We start from the raw sequence: 18,114 nt of genomic DNA, 5'->3' as shown, positions 1-18,114 counted from the left end.
ATGCTAATTCCTCAACCTATTCAGGAACTACAAGCCACTCTAAACTTAGGCAAGCGAGTTGACTGAGAAAACAATCACAGAAGCTCCCCCGAGACAGGGCCTCTGTTTGTTCCCTCCACTGGGTGTCCCAAGTGCTTGGAAGAGCGTCTGGCACATGGTAACACAGGAGGAATGACTGGATTCTGAGGCAGTGGTGGAGCTGAGCAACAGATGTAGAACAGAAGTTTATGGGGCACAAACACACTTGTGTGATTTTATCCAAGAGGAAGCAGGCCCTTATTTGAAGGCAGTTCTAAAACAGGCAGGGTTGGATTTTGCTAGGCAGGACGAATGAAAGAAGGGGGTAGGCTGTTTAGAGCAGAGCAGTATATTTAGGTTTAGGATTAAGTGATGCCCCATGAAGTTAGGGAAACAGAGAAGTCATCCGATTGGAACTTTTCTTCATAAAAACTTTTTTAATTTGACGTAGTCCCGTTTGTTCATTTTGTGTGTTGTTTCCATTGCCCAGTCAGACACGGTGCTTGAAAATAGGCTGCTAAGACTGATGTCAAAGAGCATACTGCCTATGTTTTCTTGTAGAAGTTGCATGGTTTCAGGTCTGACGTTCAAGTTGTTGTAGTTGGTTGGTTGGTTGGTGGTTTTGCTTGGGTGTGCGCGTGATCTAAGGTTCTTCAAGTCTAAGTCTGTGCGTTCCCTGGTAGCCAATAGAAAATGAAATACACAAGCATACTTCTTTTATTTATTTAGAAAATATTTTACCGTAAGTCCAGTACCAAATGCGTTGTGAACATCTTCAGTATGCACAATTGTGAAACAAACACAAGTGAGCAGAGCCCAACGGGAGAAATCATTGAGGTGTCTCTGTACTCCTTCCCCATGCCCGTTCTTTGTCGACCAGTGTCCTACCCTCCCCCCTTGCTCAAGGTGACAGATCCTGATTGCTGTTTTTTCCCCCTCATTCCTTTCCTTATCTGTGTAGTATTTTTCCTCCATGGACGTATGTTGCTCTAAACGACATTATTATTGCTTGGTTTGAACTTTACCAGAATGTCCTATTTCTTTATTTCACCGCAGATTCTGTTCCTGAAATTCAGCCGCTGATGCTTGTAACCGGGAGCTCTAGTCCATTTTCACCGCTCCCTAGTTTTCCGCACATTCCCTGCTTCACAACAAAGGCGAGCAGGTGTGCGAAGCCCACAGCACAGTTCCCACCATGAGTCAGCGCTCAGTCAACATTTGTTGAATGGAACTGAGCCCGGACTGACTGTTAACAGCGACACTTGGTTCCAGAGGCTGCATTCTCTGTCCTTCGCGGCTGGGCCATGGAGCCTGCCATGTCTCCCGACCCCCGTGAGCTGCAGTTATTAGAACTTCTGGGTCAGCCATAAGAATACTCGCGGCCTCTCAAGGAACCCAAGGAAGCTGCAGTTCCCCGACAGCTTAGCGGGGACCCAGCGTCCCTGTCAGCGCACCTTGCGCTCCACAAAGGTCCCAGGCAGCGTGTGGGCGGGGACCCAGGAGTTCTCCCAGGAGGGTGTCCCCTGTCCCTGTGCGCAGTCCACAGCCCCGGGGGGGCGGGGCAGCGGCCAGGGAGCATCTGGGCGGGGGCGCGCGCGCGCGCGCGGGGAGCCCGCTGCTGCTGGGCCGCCCTCCTGGGAGGCTTCGGCGAGCCGCGCCTGCCTGTCCAGAGCACAGCCCAGCGGAGTCTGGCCAGCCGCGCTCTGCTGCTCTCTCCCGGGCCGGGCTCGTCCGTTCCCCCGGCGTCCGTGGACGCCGCTCCGTGTCCCCGCTGGGCACAGCAGCCCGGGCCCTCCACAGCCACGGCCGCTACCCTGAGGAGGCCCTACTTCATCTCCCGCTCTTCCTGCTCGCTGGACACGGACTACCAGGGCGCCTGCGAAGATGATGCCATCTGGGAGAGGTACCTGGGGGCGTGGGCCTGGGGGCTGGTGGGAGGCGAGCGTGTTTCAGAGGAACAGGCTTGTGCGCCGAGAGGTGCCCGTCAGGTCGCGGGACAGCTGTGCGGCGCGCGGAGCGAGGGGGTCTCTTCGTGTGCTTCACACGTTCATGGAACGTGCAGTGTGTGCCGGGCACGGGACCAGCCTGGGGATGCGGTGCCCGGGAGTCGGGCGCTGAAGCGGACCCCGTGGTCTTGGCTTCTTGGAAGGAAAGACGTGGAGTAGATAAGGACACTGGTCTCGAGGCGTTGTGAGGAGTGCAGGTCTCGCTCTTTGAGAGGCTACGTTACATTGGGGTTTTCCTGAAGCCTGTTGTGCCCCTGAAGCTCAGGCCGGTTCAGGGGAAGTGGCCTGTCGAGGGCCACGTAATATTTGTGTGCAGAGCCAGTGCTTTCCAAAGCCCTTGACTGTGCGGAAATCTAGCTGTTGGGGTGCAGTGGGGGCTGTCCGGGGAGCGTTGTGAGCACAGATATGTGTCCCACACTTGAAAGTCTGGCAAAGAAAGCGTGAGGCTCGAGGGTGCTCCGTTCGTTCCCTCCTTCCACAGAAAGTCCGGAGAGTTGACTTTGGGACAAGTCCTTCCTTTTCTCTGGTCGGTGCGTGTTCAGTGGTCTGGACACTTGGTGAGCAAGACTGACAGGGTGTTTGACGTACTGGGCCTCACAGCCTAGTTGGAAAGGACAGATAGGCAGCAACTAGTTACCTAGGAGATACGTAAAAACTATTTCGTGTTGGGTGCGGAGAAATACGGCACTTACTGATAGACTTTGTGGCTTAGGCAGTGATGTTGAAGCTGAGAGCAGATGCCTACAAGAAAAGGAGGACTTGTGCGGGAGAGTGTTGGGACAGGGCAAGGAAGGAGTATGGCCTGTCAGAGGAGCTGAAAGAGTGCCCTGGAGCCTGGGGCCGCGTAGGGACTGTGGGGGGTGGGGGGGAAACACAACTTTTCAGTTAAGGCTGGCGCTTTCTATAGGTTTTTGGAGACTAAGCGTGGTGATTGGGAACGTGGACTCTGGAGCCAGACTCTGTCAAATGGGTCCTAGCTCTGCCACCTACGGGCTGTGTGAACTTGGGCAAGTTACCGTACCATTCTGTGTGTCAGTTTCCTGATCTGTCAAACGGGGATGATTATCATACACACTCCATAGGTGAGTGTAAAGGTGAGAGGATATTTCAAAGCCGTAAAGTACTTAGAGCAGCGTCTGGTCTGTAGTAGGCATTAGTAGTGGTTGATTAAATAAATGGATAAATGCATACATAAGTATTAAAGGCTCGGAGGCTGTCCCTGGTGAAACGTGTGAACTTGAATGGATTACACCCGACTTTGTTTCCTTTCCAGCTTGCAGTTGCTACTGACCGCATCCGTAGCACTGTGGAATTAGAAATCATCTCCCTCGACTTGGCTGCTCTTGGTAAAACAATCTAATGCTGTCAAAATTATCCCAGGGAAATAAAAGCCTTTTCAGTAGCATAGTAGGGTTAGGCTTATTTAATATGTATTGTTTATATTGGTTTGTTTAGTATTTGTTGGTAACCTTTTTTTTTTTTCTTTTCTGCAAAGCTGTTCGGTTAAAAAGAGCAGATTAGCTATGAAATGGTTCAGACACGGAGAAAAGTAGAGAGTCGTGTAAGCAGAGCACGCCTTTCCCTGACTCTCTGTCGAGAGCTTGTGTGATTCCAGCTGCTCTCTGCCTCAGACACGGTGCCCTCTGCGTGTGCAGTCATGTAAACAGTGCAGGGTCTGGAACCGTGGAGAATCTAAGGCAGTCCAGTCATGCTTTGCTTAACAGTGGGGATCAGTTCTGAGGAGTGTGTCACAGTCAGGCAATCTCGAGACTGTGCAAACACCACGGAGTTCCTAAACCTAGATGGCAGAGCCTCCTACACACCTAGGCCACATGGGACTAATCTTCTGGGACCCCCGTTGTTGACTGAAACGTCCCGATGTAGGGCATGACTGAACTGCCCATCTCCAAGGGCACGGAAGTGTAGCCTGTGGGGCTTTTTCCAAGAACAGAGACGCTCAAGGCCTCCTCTGGGCCCACTGACTCAGAATCTACTGGGATAGTTCCCGGCTTTAAAGACCAGACCTAGTCCTCCTCTGCAGACCTCTCATCAAGGGTTTTTCACACTGGGTTTTCCCTCATCTGAGAAAACAGGCCAAGAGATTGTGAGGATCCATAATTAGTGTTTTAATACACTTTGCAGGACTCAGTGTTTTTCACGTTCTGTGATACTGGGATCTGCATCTTCACTGTAACGTGTTAAACCTTTCAGTCTTGTCCAAAAGTCACGTCATTACATAGAGAATCCTTCTGTGAATTCCAGGCAGATTGCCATCATTCTGCTTCCGTCTCCTCACCTTTAAAATGGGGAGAGTAGCGGTAACCTAGCTTTGGGATGTGAGGATTAAATGAGATAGTTGGTGCAAAGCAGTTAGCACAGGATCTGGCACAAAGTGAGGCCTTTGACAAATTATTATTATTATAGTAGTTTTGATTTTCCTCCGGTCGGAATATAATTTAGTTGAAGTTAGTGACTGTGTCACAGCTGTGTCTCAGGCTGGTGTCTGCCGCCCTGAGCTAAGCCGTAAAAATCCCTAGAATAACTTTTCAAAAGCCTGTCAGCCTCTTGAGGCTCCTACACTTCTTTATTTTATTTTATTTTATTTTATTTTATTTTATTTTATTGCAGTAACAGTGGCTTCTAACATCATATAGCTTTCAGATGTACGTTGTAATATATTTCGAGTTCTGTGTAGATTACATCGTGTTCACCACCCAAAAACTAATTATAGTCCGTCACCTCCCATGCGAGCCTCATCACCCCTTTTGCTCTCTCCCCTCCCCCCCTCCCCCTATGGTAACCAGCAATCCAATCTCCGTGGCTCTGTGTGTGTTTGTGATTGTTTTTATCTTCTGCTCATGAGTGAGATCACACGGTGTTTGACTTTCTCCCTCTGATTTATTTCACTTCACATAGTACCCTCAGGGTCCATCCAGGTTGTCACAAATGGCCGGGTCTCATCATTTCTTATGGCCGAGGAGTATTCCATTGTGTATACGTACCACATCTTCTTTATCCATTCCTCCCTTGATGGGCACCTAGGTTGCTTCCAAGTTTTGGCTGTTGTGAATAATGCCGCAGTGAACCTAGGGGTGCACGTGTCTTTCTGCATTTGTGTCTTCGAGTTCTTTGGATGAATAGCCAGCAGTGGGATAGCCGGATCATAACGGTAGATCTCTTCTTAGTTTTCTGAGGATACTCCCTACTGCTTTCCGTAGTGGCTGCACCAGTCTGCGCTCCCACCAGCAGTGCAGGAGAGTTCCCGTCTCTCCACATCCTCTCCGACACTTGTCTCTTGTCTTGCTACTTAGAGCCATTCTGACCAGAGTAAGGTGACGTCTCATGGTAGTTTTCATTTGCACTTGTCTGATCGCTCATGATGTTGAGCACCTCTCCATAGGCCTGTTGGCCATCCGGATATCTTCTTTGGAGAAGTCACTGCTCAGATCTTTTGCCCGTTTTTTAAATTGGGTTGTTGATTTGTTTTGTTGTTGAGGTGTATGAGTTCTTTCTGTATTTTGGGTATTAACCCCTTATCCGACATACGGTTTGCAAGTATCTTCTCCCAGGTGTTAGGTTGCGTTTTGGTTTTGTGGATGGTTTCCTTTGCCGTGCAGAAGATTTTTTTACTTTGATGTAGTCCCGTTTGTTCATTTTGTATTTTGTTTCCATTGCCCAGTCAGACGTGGTACTTGAACATAGGCTGCTAAGACTGGTGTCAAAGGGCTGACTGCCTAGGTTTGCTTGTAGACGTTGCGTGGTTTCGGGTCTGACGTTCGAGTAAAACCCGAGGGAGGAGGCTGCAGTTCCCCGAGAGCGAGCTTGGCGGGGACCCTGCGTCCCTGTCAGCGCACCTTCCCGCTCCGCGAAGGTCCGAAGCGTGTGGGCGGGGCCCCAGGAGTTCTCCCAGGAGGGTGTCCCTGTCCCTGTCCGCAGTCCACCGCTGGAGGGGGCGGGGCAACGGCCTGGGAGCGTCTGGGCGGCGGCGCGCGCCCGCCAGGAGGGGAGCGCGCGCGGCTGCTGGGCCACCGTCGCGGGAGGCGTGGGAGGCGTCGGCGAGCCGCGCCTGCCTGGCCAGAGCCGAGCCCGGCGGAGTCCGGCCGCGCTCTGCGGCTCTCTCCCGGGCCGGGCTCGTCCGTGGACGCCGCTCCGTGTCCCCGCTGGGCACAGCAGCCCGGGCCCTCCACAGCCATGGCCGCTGGCCTGAGGTGGCCCTCCTTCAGCTCCCGCTCTTCCTGCTCGCCGGACACGGACGACCAGGGCGCCTGCGAAGATGATGCCATCTGGGAGAGGTACCTGGGGGCGTGGGCCTGGGGGCTGGTGGGAGGCGAGCGTGTTTCTGAGGAATAGGCTTGTGCGCCGAGAGGTGCCCGTCAGGTCGCGGGACAGCTGTGCGGCGCGCGGAGCGGCGGGGGGGTGGGGGGGGGGTGGGGGGTGGGGGTGTGTGTGTGGGGGTCTCTTCGTGCGCGTCACTCGTTCATGGAACGGGCGGTGTGTGCCGGGCACGGGGCCAGCCTGGGGACGCGGTGCCCGGGAGTCGGGCGCTGAAGCGGCCCCCGTGGTCTTGGCTTCTTGGAGGGACAGACGCGAAGTCGATAAGGACACTGGTCTCGAGGCGTTCTGAGGAGTGCAGGTCTCCCTGTTTTAGAGGCTACGTTCCGTTGGGGTTTTCCTGAAGCCTGTTGTGCCCCTGAAGCTCAGGCCGGTTCAGGGGAAGTGGCCTGTCGAGGGCCAAGTAACGTTTGTGTGCAGAGCCAGTGCTTTCCAAAGCCCTTGAGTGTGCGGAAGTCTAGCTGTTAGGGGTGCAGTGGGGGCTGTCCGGGGAGCATTGTGAGCACAGGTATGTGTCCCACACTTGAAAGTCTGGCAGAGAAAGCGTGAGGCTCGAGGGTGCTCCGTTCGTTGCCTCCTTCCACAGAAAGTCTGGAGAGTTGACCTTGGGACAAGTCCTTCCTTTCCTCTGGTCGGTGCGTTGTTCAGTGGTCTGGACACTTGGTGAGCAAGACTGACAGGGTGTTTGACGTACTGGGCCTCACAGCCTAGTTGGAAAGGACAGATAGGCAGCGACTAGTTACCTAGGAGATACGTAAAAACTATTTCGTGTTGGGTGCTGAGAAATACGGCATTTACTGGTAGACTTTGTGGCTTAGGCAGTGATGTTGAAGCTGAGAGCAGATGCCTACAAGAAAAGGAGGACTTGTGCGGGAGAGCGTTCGGACGGGGCAAGGGAGGAGTATGGCCTGTCAGAGGAGCTGAAAGAGTGCCCTGGAGCCTGGGGCCGCGTAGGGACTGTAGGGTGGGGAAGACAAAACTTTTCGGTTAAGGCTGGCGCTTTCCATAGGTTTTTGGAGACTAAGCGTGGTGATTCGGAGCGTGGACTCTGGAGCCAGACTCTGTCAAATGGGTCCTAGCTCTGCCACCTACGGGCTGTGTGAACTTGGGCAAGTTACCGTACCATTCTGTGTGTCAGTTTCCTGATCTGTCAAACGGGGATGATTATCATACACACTCCATAGGTGAGTGTAAAGGTGAGAGGATATTTCAAAGCCGTAAAGTACTTAGAGCAGCGTCTGGCCTGTAGTAGGCGTTAGTAGTGGTTGATTAAATAAATGGATAAATGCATACATAAGTATTAAAGGCTCGGAGGCTGTCCCTGGTGAAACGTGTGAACTTGAATGGATGACACCCGACTTTGTTTCCTTTCCAGCTTGCAGTTGCTACTGACCGCATCCGTAGCACTGTGGAATTAGAAATCATCTCCCTCGACTTGGCTGCTCTTGGTAAAACAATCTAATGCTGTCAAAATTATCCCAGGGAAATAAAAGCCTTTTCAGTAGCATAGTAGGGTTAGGCTTATTTAATATGTATTGTTTATATTGGTTTGTTTGGTATTTGTTGGTAACCTTTTTTTTTTTTTTCTTTTCTGCAAAGCTGTTCGGTTAAAAAGAGCAGATTAGCTATGAAATGGTTCAGACACGGAGAAAAGTAGAGAGTCGTGTAAGCAGAGCACGCCTTTCCCTGACTCTCTGTCGAGAGCTTGTGTGATTCCAGCTGCTCTCTGCCTCAGACACGGTGCCCTCTGCGTGTGCAGTCATGTAAACAGTGCAGGGTCTGGAACCGTGGAGAATCTAAGGCAGTCCAGTCATGCTTTGCTTAACAGTGGGGATCAGTTCTGAGGAGTGTGTCACAGTCAGGCAATCTCGAGACTGTGCAAACACCACGGAGTTCCTAAACCTAGATGGCAGAGCCTCCTACACACCTAGGCCACATGGGACTAATCTTCTGGGACCCCCGTTGTTGACTGAAACGTCCCGATGTAGGGCATGACTGAACTGCCCAACTCCAAGGGCACGGAAGTGTAGCCTGTGGGGCTTTTTCCAAGAACAGAGACGCTCAAGGCCTCCTCTGGGCCCACTGACTCAGAATCTACTGGGATAGTTCCCGGCTTTAAAGACCAGACCTAGTCCTCCTCTGCAGACCTCTCATCAAGGGTTTTTCACACTGGGTTTTCCCTCCTCTGAGAAAACAGGCCAAGAGATTGTGAGGATCCATAATTAGTGTTTTAATACACTTTGCAGGACTCAGTGTTTTTCACGTTCTGTGATACTGGGATCTGCATCTTCACTGTAACGTGTTAAACCTTTCAGTCTTGTCCAAAAGTCACGTCATTACATAGAGAATCCTTCTGTGAATTCCAGGCAGATTGCCATCATTCTGCTTCCATCTCCTCACCTTTAAAATGGGGAGAGTAGCGGTAACCTAGCTTTGGGATGTGAGGATTAAATGAGATAGTTGGTGCAAAGCAGTTAGCACAGGATCTGGCACAAAGTGAGGCCTTTGACAAATTATTATTATTATAGTAGTTTTGATTTTCCTCCGGTCGGAATATAATTTAGTTGAAGTTAGTGACTGTGTCACAGCTGTGTCTCAGGCTGGTGTCTGCCGCCCTGAGCTAAGCCGTAAAAATCCCTAGAATAACTTTTCAAAAGCCTGTCAGCCTCTTGAGGCTCCTACACTTCTTTATTTTATTTTATTTTATTTTATTTTATTGCAGTAACAGTGGCTTCTAACATCATATAGCTTTCAGATGTACGTTGTAATATATTTCGAGTTCTGTGTAGATTACATCGTGTTCACCACCCAAAAACTAATTATAGTCCGTCACCTCCCATGCGAGCCTCATCACCCCTTTTGCTCTCTCCCCTCCCCCCCTCCCCCTATGGTAACCAGCAATCCAATCTCCGTGGCTCTGTGTGTGTTTGTGATTGTTTTTATCTTCTGCTCATGAGTGAGATCACACGGTGTTTGACTTTCTCCCTCTGATTTATTTCACTTCACATAGTACCCTCAGGGTCCATCCAGGTTGTCACAAATGGCCGGGTCTCATCATTTCTTATGGCCGAGGAGTATTCCATTGTGTATACGTACCACATCTTCTTTATCCATTCCTCCCTTGATGGGCACCTAGGTTGCTTCCAAGTTTTGGCTGTTGTGAATAATGCCGCAGTGAACCTAGGGGTGCACGTGTCTTTCTGCATTTGTGTCTTCGAGTTCTTTGGATGAATAGCCAGCAGTGGGATAGCCGGATCATAACGGTAGATCTCTTCTTAGTTTTCTGAGGATACTCCCTACTGCTTTCCGTAGTGGCTGCACCAGTCTGCGCTCCCACCAGCAGTGCAGGAGAGTTCCCGTCTCTCCACATCCTCTCCGACACTTGTCTCTTGTCTTGCTACTTAGAGCCATTCTGACCAGAGTAAGGTGACGTCTCATGGTAGTTTTCATTTGCACTTGTCTGATCGCTCATGATGTTGAGCACCTCTCCATAGGCCTGTTGGCCATCCGGATATCTTCTTTGGAGAAGTCACTGCTCAGATCTTTTGCCCGTTTTTTAAATTGGGTTGTTGATTTGTTTTGTTGTTGAGGTGTATGAGTTCTTTCTGTATTTTGGGTATTAACCCCTTATCCGACATACGGTTTGCAAGTATCTTCTCCCAGGTGTTAGGTTGCGTTTTGGTTTTGTGGATGGTTTCCTTTGCCGTGCAGAAGATTTTTTTACTTTGATGTAGTCCCGTTTGTTCATTTTGTATTTTGTTTCCATTGCCCAGTCAGACGTGGTACTTGAACATAGGCTGCTAAGACTGGTGTCAAAGGGCTGACTGCCTAGGTTTGCTTGTAGACGTTGCGTGGTTTCGGGTCTGACGTTCGAGTAAAACCCGAGGGAGGAGGCTGCAGTTCCCCGAGAGCGAGCTTGGCGGGGACCCTGCGTCCCTGTCAGCGCACCTTCCCGCTCCGCGAAGGTCCGAAGCGTGTGGGCGGGGCCCCAGGAGTTCTCCCAGGAGGGTGTCCCTGTCCCTGTCCGCAGTCCACCGCTGGAGGGGGCGGGGCAACGGCCTGGGAGCGTCTGGGCGGCGGCGCGCGCCCGCCAGGAGGGGAGCGCGCGCGGCTGCTGGGCCACCGTCGCGGGAGGCGTGGGAGGCGTCGGCGAGCCGCGCCTGCCTGGCCAGAGCCGAGCCCGGCGGAGTCCGGCCGCGCTCTGCGGCTCTCTCCCGGGCCGGGCTCGTCCGTGGACGCCGCTCCGTGTCCCCGCTGGGCACAGCAGCCCGGGCCCTCCACAGCCATGGCCGCTGGCCTGAGGTGGCCCTCCTTCAGCTCCCGCTCTTCCTGCTCGCCGGACACGGGAACGACCAGGGCGCCTGCGAAGATGATGCCATCTGGGAGAGGTACCTGGGGGCGTGGGCCTGGGGGCTGGTGGGAGGCGAGCGTGTTTCTGAGGAATAGGCTTGTGCGCCGAGAGGTGCCCGTCAGGTCGCGGGACAGCTGTGCGGCGCGCGGAGCGGCGGGGGGGGGGGGGGGGGGTGGGGGGTGGGGGTGTGTGTGGGGGGGTCTCTTCGTGCGCGTCACTCGTTCATGGAACGGGCGGTGTGTGCCGGGCACGGGGCCAGCCTGGGGACGCGGTGCCCGGGAGTCGGGCGCTGAAGCGGCCCCCGTGGTCTTGGCTTCTTGGAGGGACAGACGCGAAGTCGATAAGGACACTGGTCTCGAGGCGTTCTGAGGAGTGCAGGTCTCCCTGTTTTAGAGGCTACGTTCCGTTGGGGTTTTCCTGAAGCCTGTTGTGCCCCTGAAGCTCAGGCCGGTTCAGGGGAAGTGGCCTGTCGAGGGCCACGTAACGTTTGTGTGCAGAGCCAGTGCTTTCCAAAGCCCTTGAGTGTGCGGAAGTCTAGCTGTTAGGGGTGCAGTGGGGGCTGTCCGGGGAGCATTGTGAGCACAGGTATGTGTCCCACACTTGAAAGTCTGGCAGAGAAAGCGTGAGGCTCGAGGGTGCTCCGTTCGTTGCCTCCTTCCACAGAAAGTCTGGAGAGTTGACCTTGGGACAAGTCCTTCCTTTCCTCTGGTCGGTGCGTTGTTCAGTGGTCTGGACACTTGGTGAGCAAGACTGACAGGGTGTTTGACGTACTGGGCCTCACAGCCTAGTTGGAAAGGACAGATAGGCAGCGACTAGTTACCTAGGAGATACGTAAAAACTATTTCGTGTTGGGTGCTGAGAAATACGGCATTTACTGATAGACTTTGTGGCTTAGGCAGTGATGTTGAAGCTGAGAGCAGATGCCTACAAGAAAAGGAGGACTTGTGCGGGAGAGCGTTGGGACGGGGCAAGGGAGGAGTATGGCCTGTCAGAGGAGCTGAAAGAGTGCCCTGGAGCCTGGGGCCGCGTAGGGACTGTAGGGTGGGGAAGACAAAACTTTTCGGTTAAGGCTGGCGCTTTCCATAGGTCTTTGGAGACTAAGCGTGGTGATTCGGAGCGTGGACTCTGGAGCCAGACTCTGTCAAATGGGTCCTAGCTCTGCCACCTACGGGCTGTGTGAACTTGGGCAAGTTACCGTACCATTCTGTGTGTCAGTTTCCTGATCTGTCAAACGGGGATGATTATCATACACACTCCATAGGTGAGTGTAAAGGTGAGAGGATATTTCAAAGCCGTAAAGTACTTAGAGCAGCGTCTGGCCTGTAGTAGGCGTTAGTAGTGGTTGATTAAATAAATGGATAAATGCATACGTAAGTATTAAAGGCTCGGAGGCTGTCCCTGGTGAAACGTGTGAACTTGAATGGATTACACCCGACTTTGTTTCCTTTCCAGCTTGCAGTTGCTACTGACCGCATCCGTAGCACTGTGGAATTAGAAATCATCTCCCTCGACTTGGCTGCTCTTGGTAAAACAATCTAATGCTGTCAGAATTGTCCCAGGGAAATAACAGCCTTTTCAGTAGCATAGTAGGTTTAGGCTTATTTGATATGTATTGTTTATATTGGTTTGTTTGGTATTTGTTGGTAACCTTTTTTTTTTTTTTCTTTTCTGCAAAGCTGTTCGGTTAAAAAGAGCAGATTAGCTATGAAATGGTTCAGACACGGAGAAAAGTAGAGAGTCGTGTAAGCAGAGCACGCCTTTCCCTGACTCTCTGTCGAGAGCTTGTGTGATTCCAGCTGCTCTCTGCCTCAGACACGGTGCCCTCTGCGTGTGCAGTCATGTAAACAGTGCAGGGTCTGGAACCGTGGAGAATCTAAGGCAGTCCAGTCATGCTTTGCTTAACAGTGGGGATCAGTTCTGAGGAGTGTGTCACAGTCAGGCAATCTCGAGACTGTGCAAACACCACGGAGTTCCTAAACCTAGATGGCAGAGCCTCCTACACACCTAGGCCACATGGGACTAATCTTCTGGGACCCCCGTTGTTGACTGAAACGTCCCGATGTAGGGCATGACTGAACTGCCCAACTCCAAGGGCACGGAAGTGTAGCCTGTGGGGCTTTTTCCAAGAACAGAGACGCTCAAGGCCTCCTCTGGGCCCACTGACTCAGAATCTACTGGGACAGTTCCCGGCTTTAAAGACCAGACCTAGTCCTCCTCTGCAGACCTCTCATCAAGGGTTTTTCACACTGGGTTTTCCCTCCTCTGAGAAAACAGGCCAAGAGATTGTGAGGATCCATAATTAGTGTTTTAATACACTTTGCAGGACTCAGTGTTTTTCACGTTCTGTGATACTGGGATCTGCATCTTCACTGTAACGTGTTAAACCTTTCAGTCTGGTCCAAAAGTCACGTCATTACATAGAGAATCCTTCTGTGAATTCCAGGCAGATTGCCATCATTCTGCTTCCGTCTCCTCACCTTTAAAATGGGGAGAGTAGCGGTAACCTAGCTTTGGGATGTGAGGATTAAATGAGATAGTTGGTGCAAAGCAGTTAGCACAGGATCTGGCACAAAGTGAGGCCTTTGACAAATTATTATTATTATAGTAGTTTTGATTTTCCTCCGGTCGGAATATAATTTAGTTGAAGTTAGTGACTGTGTCACAGCTGTGTCTCAGGCTGGTGTCTGCCGCCCTGAGCTAAGCCGTAAAAATCCCTAGAATAACTTTTCAAAAGCCTGTCAGCCTCTTGAGGCTCCTACACTTCTTTATTTTATTTTATTTTATTTTATTTTATTGCAGTAACAGTGGCTTCTAACATCATATAGCTTTCAGATGTACGTTGTAATATATTTCGAGTTCTGTGTAGATTACATCGTGTTCACCACCCAAAAACTAATTATAGTCCGTCACCTCCCATGCGAGCCTCATCACCCCTTTTGCTCTCTCCCCTCCCCCCCTCCCCCTATGGTAACCAGCAATCCAATCTCCGTGGCTCTGTGTGTGTTTGTGATTGTTTTTATCTTCTGCTCATGAGTGAGATCACACGGTGTTTGACTTTCTCCCTCTGATTTATTTCACTTCACATAGTACCCTCAGGGTCCATCCAGGTTGTCACAAATGGCCGGGTCTCATCATTTCTTATGGCCGAGGAGTATTCCATTGTGTATACGTACCACATCTTCTTTATCCATTCCTCCCTTGATGGGCACCTAGGTTGCTTCCAAGTTTTGGCTGTTGTGAATAATGCCGCAGTGAACCTAGGGGTGCACGTGTCTTTCTGCATTTGTGTCTTCGAGTTCTTTGGATGAATAGCCAGCAGTGGGATAGCCGGATCATAACGGTAGATCTCTTCTTAGTTTTCTGAGGATACTCCCTACTGCTTTCCGTAGTGGCTGCACCAGTCTGCGCTCCCACCAGCAGTGCAGGAGAGTTCCCGTCTCTCCACATCCTCTCCGACACTTGTCTCTTGTCTTGCTACTTAGAGCCATTCTGACCAGAGTAAGGTGACGTCTCATGGTAGTTTTCATTTGCACTTGTCTGATCGCTCATGATGTTGAGCACCTCTCCATAGGCCTGTTGGCCATCCGGATATCTTCTTTGGAGAAGTCACTGCTCAGATCTTTTGCCCGTTTTTTAAATTGGGTTGTTGATTTGTTTTGTTGTTGAGGTGTATGAGTTCTTTCTGTATTTTGGGTATTAACCCCTTATCCGACATACGGTTTGCAAGTATCTTCTCCCAGGTGTTAGGTTGCGTTTTGGTTTTGTGGATGGTTTCCTTTGCCGTGCAGAAGATTTTTTTACTTTGATGTAGTCCCGTTTGTTCATTTTGTATTTTGTTTCCATTGCCCAGTCAGACGTGGTACTTGAACATAGGCTGCTAAGACTGGTGTCAAAGGGCTGACTGCCTAGGTTTGCTTGTAGACGTTGCGTGGTTTCGGGTCTGACGTTCGAGTAAAACCCGAGGGAGGAGGCTGCAGTTCCCCGAGAGCGAGCTTGGCGGGGACCCTGCGTCCCTGTCAGCGCACCTTCCCGCTCCGCGAAGGTCCGAAGCGTGTGGGCGGGGCCCCAGGAGTTCTCCCAGGAGGGTGTCCCTGTCCCTGTCCGCAGTCCACCGCGGGAGGGGGCGGGGCAACGGCCTGGGAGCGTCTGGGCGGCGGCGCGCGCCCGCCAGGAGGGGAGCGCGCGCGGCTGCTGGGCCACCGTCGCGGGAGGCGTGGGAGGCGTCGGCGAGCCGCGCCTGCCTGGCCAGAGCCGAGCCCGGCGGAGTCCGGCCGCGCTCTGCGGCTCTCTCCCGGGCCGGGCTCGTCCGTGGACGCCGCTCCGTGTCCCCGCTGGGCACAGCAGCCCGGGCCCTCCACAGCCATGGCCGCTGGCCTGAGGTGGCCCTCCTTCAGCTCCCGCTCTTCCTGCTCGCCGGACACGGGAACGACCAGGGCGCCTGCGAAGATGATGCCATCTGGGAGAGGTACCTGGGGGCGTGGGCCTGGGGGCTGGTGGGAGGCGAGCGTGTTTCTGAGGAATAGGCTTGTGCGCCGAGAGGTGCCCGTCAGGTCGCGGGACAGCTGTGCGGCGCGCGGAGCGGCGGGGGGGTGGGGGGGGGTGGGGGGTGGGGGTGTGTGTGGGGGGGTCTCTTCGTGCGCGTCACTCGTTCATGGAACGGGCGGTGTGTGCCGGGCACGGGGCCAGCCTGGGGACGCGGTGCCCGGGAGTCGGGCGCTGAAGCGGCCCCCGTGGTCTTGGCTTCTTGGAGGGACAGACGCGAAGTCGATAAGGACACTGGTCTCGAGGCGTTCTGAGGAGTGCAGGTCTCCCTGTTTTAGAGGCTACGTTCCGTTGGGGTTTTCCTGAAGCCTGTTGTGCCCCTGAAGCTCAGGCCGGTTCAGGGGAAGTGGCCTGTCGAGGGCCACGTAACGTTTGTGTGCAGAGCCAGTGCTTTCCAAAGCCCTTGAGTGTGCGGAAGTCTAGCTGTTAGGGGTGCAGTGGGGGCTGTCCGGGGAGCATTGTGAGCACAGGTATGTGTCCCACACTTGAAAGTCTGGCAGAGAAAGCGTGAGGCTCGAGGGTGCTCCGTTCGTTGCCTCCTTCCACAGAAAGTCTGGAGAGTTGACCTTGGGACAAGTCCTTCCTTTCCTCTGGTCGGTGCGTTGTTCAGTGGTCTGGACACTTGGTGAGCAAGACTGACAGGGTGTTTGACGTACTGGGCCTCACAGCCTAGTTGGAAAGGACAGATAGGCAGCGACTAGTTACCTAGGAGATACGTAAAAACTATTTCGTGTTGGGTGCTGAGAAATACGGCATTTACTGGTAGACTTTGTGGCTTAGGCAGTGATGTTGAAGCTGAGAGCAGATGCCTACAAGAAAAGGAGGACTTGTGCGGGAGAGCGTTGGGACGGGGCAAGGGAGGAGTATGGCCTGTCAGAGGAGCTGAAAGAGTGCCCTGGAGCCTGGGGCCGCGTAGGGACTGTAGGGTGGGGAAGACAAAACTTTTCGGTTAAGGCTGGCGCTTTCCATAGGTCTTTGGAGACTAAGCGTGGTGATTCGGAGCGTGGACTCTGGAGCCAGACTCTGTCAAATGGGTCCTAGCTCTGCCACCTACGGGCTGTGTGAACTTGGGCAAGTTACCGTACCATTCTGTGTGTCAGTTTCCTGATCTGTCAAACGGGGATGATTATCATACACACTCCATAGGTGAGTGTAAAGGTGAGAGGATATTTCAAAGCCGTAAAGTACTTAGAGCAGCGTCTGGCCTGTAGTAGGCGTTAGTAGTGGTTGATTAAATAAATGGATAAATGCATACGTAAGTATTAAAGGCTCGGAGGCTGTCCCTGGTGAAACGTGTGAACTTGAATGGATGACACCCGACTTTGTTTCCTTTCCAGCTTGCAGTTGCTACTGACCGCATCCGTAGCACTGTGGAATTAGAAATCATCTCCCTCGACTTGGCTGCTCTTGGTAAAACAATCTAATGCTGTCAGAATTGTCCCAGGGAAATAACAGCCTTTTCAGTAGCATAGTAGGTTTAGGCTTATTTGATATGTATTGTTTATATTGGTTTGTTTGGTATTTGTTGGTAACCTTTTTTTTTTTTTTCTTTTCTGCAAAGCTGTTCGGTTAAAAAGAGCAGATTAGCTATGAAATGGTTCAGACACGGAGAAAAGTAGAGAGTCGTGTAAGCAGAGCACGCCTTTCCCTGACTCTCTGTCGAGAGCTTGTGTGATTCCAGCTGCTCTCTGCCTCAGACACGGTGCCCTCTGCGTGTGCAGTCATGTAAACAGTGCAGGGTCTGGAACCGTGGAGAATCTAAGGCAGTCCAGTCATGCTTTGCTTAACAGTGGGGATCAGTTCTGAGGAGTGTGTCACAGTCAGGCAATCTCGAGACTGTGCAAACACCACGGAGTTCCTAAACCTAGATGGCAGAGCCTCCTACACACCTAGGCCACATGGGACTAATCTTCTGGGACCCCCGTTGTTGACTGAAACGTCCCGATGTAGGGCATGACTGAACTGCCCAACTCCAAGGGCACGGAAGTGTAGCCTGTGGGGCTTTTTCCAAGAACAGAGACGCTCAAGGCCTCCTCTGGGCCCACTGACTCAGAATCTACTGGGACAGTTCCCGGCTTTAAAGACCAGACCTAGTCCTCCTCTGCAGACCTCTCATCAAGGGTTTTTCACACTGGGTTTTCCCTCATCTGAGAAAACAGGCCAAGAGATTGTGAGGATCCATAATTAGTGTTTTAATACACTTTGCAGGACTCAGTGTTTTTCACGTTCTGTGATACTGGGATCTGCATCTTCACTGTAACGTGTTAAACCTTTCAGTCTGGTCCAAAAGTCACGTCATTACATAGAGAATCCTTCTGTGAATTCCAGGCAGATTGCCATCATTCTGCTTCCGTCTCCTCACCTTTAAAATGGGGAGAGTAGCGGTAACCTAGCTTTGGGATGTGAGGATTAAATGAGATAGTTGGTGCAAAGCAGTTAGCACAGGATCTGGCACAAAGTGAGGCCTTTGACAAATTATTATTATTATAGTAGTTTTGATTTTCCTCCGGTCGGAATATAATTTAGTTGAAGTTAGTGACTGTGTCACAGCTGTGTCTCAGGCTGGTGTCTGCCGCCCTGAGCTAAGCCGTAAAAATCCCTAGAATAACTTTTCAAAAGCCTGTCAGCCTCTTGAGGCTCCTACACTTCTTTATTTTATTTTATTTTATTTTATTTTATTGCAGTAACAGTGGCTTCTAACATCATATAGCTTTCAGATGTACGTTGTAATATATTTCGAGTTCTGTGTAGATTACATCGTGTTCACCACCCAAAAACTAATTATAGTCCGTCACCTCCCATGCGAGCCTCATCACCCCTTTTGCTCTCTCCCCTCCCCCCCTCCCCCTATGGTAACCAGCAATC

The 18,114-nt window shown here is 51.9% G+C and overlaps 1 protein-coding gene across 1 annotated transcript in view; it reads left to right on the top strand.

Moving 5' to 3' along the window:
- The first annotated feature begins 10,448 nt into the window (after positions 1 to 10,448).
- Positions 10,449 to 18,114, top strand: part of LOC138919734 (ral guanine nucleotide dissociation stimulator-like) — a 175,753-nt gene continuing 168,087 nt past the window's right edge. Inside the window, exon 1 of the mRNA XM_070246006.1 lies at positions 10,449 to 10,744. The gene's annotated coding sequence lies outside the window, so the exon portion shown is untranslated. The remainder of the gene's footprint in view (positions 10,745 to 18,114) is intronic.

The sequence above is a fragment of the Equus caballus genome, chromosome 21 (assembly GCF_041296265.1).
Source record: "Equus caballus isolate H_3958 breed thoroughbred chromosome 21, TB-T2T, whole genome shotgun sequence".
NCBI classification, from domain to species: Eukaryota; Metazoa; Chordata; class Mammalia; order Perissodactyla; family Equidae; genus Equus; species Equus caballus.
The sequence above is the reverse complement of the archived record's forward strand: the minus strand, read 5'-3'. Positions and strand labels throughout refer to the sequence as shown.